Here is a 4,697-nt window from a genome sequence, read left to right as displayed (position 1 = left end):
CTTAAGTTAGTTACGTGGAATAAATCTGCGTATGAATCGTACGTCAATACGTCTTTATTGTCCTTGAATAAAAGATACTCGTGACTTGTATAGTCAATTATTTCTGATTTTGTTAATAAAATAAGGTGTAAAATATGAGCACCTGATAAAACATTTTCTGCAAAAGGTAAAAAAAGTAATATATAAATATTTAGAATTTTATATTATCTTTGTGAATAATCCTATTTCTATTGTTGATTATTATTTTGTTAGGTACATTTTCTTTAACTACTTGTTTTTTATATCTAGTTTTAAGTTTATTTCTTTCCCCGTGTTTCTTCTCATAAACTACCTGTCCTACATGATAATCTTTGTCTTTTCTGTTTTCATTATGTATTTCTAGCATTTTTTTTGTGTATTTTTTAAAATTTATGGAATGTTACCGTGCTCTATTTTATTATATAGTTCGTCAAAAGGTTTTTGGTTCGTTGTTGAATGAATGCTCTGATTATATTGTTGAGCGGCTCTTATTACTATTTCGGAATAGTCTGTTAAATTAAATTCTTCTTTAATGCATCGAGCTAATTCTGTTAATGTAGAATGTGCCCTTTCATCTTGTCCGTTTGAGAATGTGTGCCTCGGGTCTGCGTAATGTAAAGTTAAACCGCACCTTTGTGCAAAAGATTTAAATTGGGCCGAGGTAAAGCTCGGTTCATTATCGGTCATTATTATTTTGGCTTGCGGAAATTGTTGAAGAAGTTCGATTACTTTATTTTCGATATTTAATTTATTTTGGATTTCTTTTACTACTAGAAATTTTGAGTAAGCGTCAATACAAGTTATGAAAGTAAGACTTTGCGCGTAATATATATCAATGTGTAAATTTTCGCCTTCTTTACTTGGGATTGGGGCTTCTCCAATTGGAATTTTAATTGGATGTCTGTTATATTTGTTTTCGTTGCAAATTTTACAATTTTTTATATATTCTTTTAATTTTGTAAGTAAGTTTGGCCAATAATACAATCTACTGATTTGTTTATAATTTTCGTCTAGTCCCCTGTGCGCTCTACAATGTGTTTCTTCGATTATAAGTGCTCTGTCTTCAGAATTTTCTACATCTTGGACAAATATTCTTGTATACAAAAATTTATTCATAAAATTATCTTTAAGTGGTTTTTGAATTCTATAAAAGTCCTCTAAAGTACAATGAATACCGACTGTTAAATTAGGAGGAATATATTCCCTTAAGATTGATATCAAATTTTCGGGAGTGTCAAATTCTATTATATGTCTGGTATTTTCGAATATATTAACCGACTCATGTATTGTATACCTCCCCGTTGCTAATAGCAATTGTTGCTTAAACTGGTTTAAGGGTTTACGGGTTTCTTGTATAACATTCTCAAAACTACTCTCTGCTGAATGCTGAGTGTTTTGATCTGAGACCGATTCGTTACTGTCAGTTAAGTTGTTGATTTGAATCCTTGATAAGGCGTCTGCAACTACATTAGTTGTACCTGGCTTATAAATGACTTTTGGAGTGAAACTTTCTATGAAGGAATACCAGCGTTTCATTTCGATATTAGGATTTTTATCAGAAATTGCGAAAGATAATGGTTGATGATCGGTTTGAATTTCAATTCCAATCACTCCGTATAAGTAATTTCTTAGATTTTTAAGGGCCCATACTATGGCTAAAAGTTCTTTCTTATTTGTTGCATAAACTTGTTCTGTTTTAGTCAAGGTTTTTGAAATAAAAGTAATTGGTTTACCTTCTTGGGATAATACTGCACCAATTGCTACGTCCGAAGCGTCGGTGGTCAGGGTAAATTTTTTATTATAGTCCGGTTGAACTAGTTCTACTTGAGCAATTAGATTTTCTTTCAGCTCGTTGAAAGCTTTAATAGCTGGGTCATCCAGCTGAATTAACATTTTTGTTGACATTCTTTTTGAAATTTTGCCATTATGACCTCCAAGATATTTGGTTAGAGGTTTCGCTATGAAGGCGTAATTTAAAACAAATTTTCTATAATAGCCCGTAAGGCCTAGGAAACTTCTTAGTTCCCGAATATTTTTTGGAAGCGGATACTTATTAATGGTGTCAATTTTTTCTGGGTCTGTCTTGATGACGTTATAAGATACGATGTACCCTAGAAAACTGGTTTCGCGTTTAAAGAATTTTGATTTTTCTAAAGAGATTTTCATGTTTGCCCTTAATAATATATTTATAATTTTGTTTAAGTCTTCATAATGTTGTTCAATCGAATTTGAGAATATTATTATGTCGTCCATGTAGACATGACATGTTTTCCCTATTTGTTCTCTAAGGATGTCGTCCATTGCTCTCTGAAAAATTCTTGGTGCATTTGTTAGTCCGAATGGCATTCTTAAAAATTCGTATTTTCCATTATTTATTGAAAATGATGTTTTTTCGACATCAGATTCTTTCATTAATATCTGATGAAAACCTGATTCTAAATCTATTGTTGAAAAATATCTTGCTTTTCCCAAATTGGATAGAATTACTGATGGGTCTTGCATTGGGTACCTGTCAGGTATGGTACTTTCATTTAATTTTTTATAATCAATAACGAGTCTTAATTTACGGCTTCCGTCTTGATTTTCTCCTTTCTTTGGGACTACCAGAACTGGTGAATTGTAAGGGCTTCGGCTAGGCCTTATAATTTCTTCTGATAACATTCTACTGATTTCACTATTCACGAAGTCCGTGACAGATAAAGCATACGGATATTGTTTCCCATATATTGGCCTGTCATGAATAAGATTTATTTCCCCTTTTATGTCTGTTCTAAAAGGAATTTGCATATTAATCTTTGAATGCTCTTTTTCAATATAGTGAACTATTTTTTCCTTTAGTTCGTCTAATTGATTAGTACCTAAATTATTTATCTGTTGTTTGTCGGATAACTCAACGACGGCGGGCTTGAAATTTTTACATTTCAAACGATTTTTATTTATTTGATTTTTGACGGTATTTACTTCGTCGGTACTCTCAGGATTTTTAATTCCCAAGATATTTTTATTTTTATTGACGGATATTTCTACGTCGGCGTTCTCAGGATTTTTATTTCCCAAGATATTTTTATTTTTATTGACGGATATTTCTACGTCGGCGTTCTCAGGATTTTCGAATCCCAAGCTTTTCTCACTATTTTCCACAAATAATGAATCTGTTTTTTCGCTACTTTTATCATCGAAATATTTTTTTATAATAAATTCTTTTAACGGAAGAATATTATTTACTTCAATTAAACTTATTTCATTTTTTTCCTCATTATCATAATATTTTAACTTTTCTATTTTCCCTTTATATTCCAAGACTCCCTTTTCTATATTTATTATAGCTCCAATTTTTCTTAATAAATTGAATCCAATTAGAAGGTCAGATTCTAATCCTTCGATTTCATAAAATAAATGTCTTGTTTCAAATATATTTATAATATGATAATATTTTATAATTGAATACCCATGAACTGTAGTTACCTTTTTGTATATTGATAACTCATTTTTATTTTCAAAAATTCCCTTTTTTATATAACATGCAGTGGCTCCTGTATCTATTAAAATCTTCAACTGCTTTTTTGTTTTCCTGTCTATCCTATTTAAATAAGGCATTCCCCTGTAGGGGTCTGGTCTAAAAAATGATCTTCATTAATATTATTTAATCTGGTTATTTTATTAGCTGGTTGATTTACTGTTCCATTTGGTTCCCTTTTTTGAGCTTGAATTTGCTCTCTATTTTGATTTGTGTGATAATAATTAGAACGATTATTATTTTGATAATAATTATTATTATATCTTCCTTGATTATTATTTGCCTGCCAATTATTATTTCTTCCTTGATTATTATTTCCCTGCCAATTATTATTCGGCTGCCGATTATTATAAGGTTTATTCTGGAGTTGAATCGATGGATCAACATCCATTGGCTCGACGGCTTGTTGCTTTTGATTGTTATTTTGATTATTGTTTTGCCAAAAATTTCCCCTTTGTGGCCAATTATAATTTTGGTTATTACTAAAATTATTTCCCATTTTATTAGAATTATTATTTTGTCGTATTTGATTAAATCGTAAGTTGTTTCCCGGATATTTATTTTCATTTTTAAATCCATTAAACCTATTTGCAAATTGAGCACGGAAATTATTTGATTCTAATTCTTGGACCTTTGCCAAAGCATTGGGCAAATCTGGTGGATTTAATGAGAAAAGTGTTTCTGAGATAGATCCATTTAGTCCGGATATAAATATTCGTAGAGCATTGCTCCTTATTATTTTGTTTGTTTCCTTGGTAACTACGCTCTCCTTTCCGTATGTCATTATGGTTTTGTTTATTAATAAAGTCATTTTTTTATTGACTTCATTATAAAATTCTGTAACTGTCATTCGTCCCTGCCTGAGGATACTTAGTTCTGACTCGAGTATATGTATTGGTCGTTTATCGTTATATATAAAGTCCAATCTAGATAAGATTGCTTGAAAATTTAAAACGGTGCCATGATTGGTAAGAGCATCATGGGCAGCTCCCATAATTTTATTTCGTAAAATTGTTAAGGCAATAAAATATTGTTCGCTTTGAATTTTATAAAGACTCATTACAGTTTCTGCAGCTTCCCTCCATCCTACATATTGTGTTGGTTCCCCAGTGAATTTTGGTAAAGATTTTACCACTTCAAGTGTGGTATCGCATTTTATAGT

This window comes from Drosophila rhopaloa, unplaced genomic scaffold, assembly GCF_018152115.1.
Source record: "Drosophila rhopaloa isolate 14029-0021.01 unplaced genomic scaffold, ASM1815211v1 contig_4, whole genome shotgun sequence".
NCBI classification, from domain to species: Eukaryota; Metazoa; Arthropoda; class Insecta; order Diptera; family Drosophilidae; genus Drosophila; species Drosophila rhopaloa.
This window is presented reverse-complemented; position numbering follows the sequence as displayed.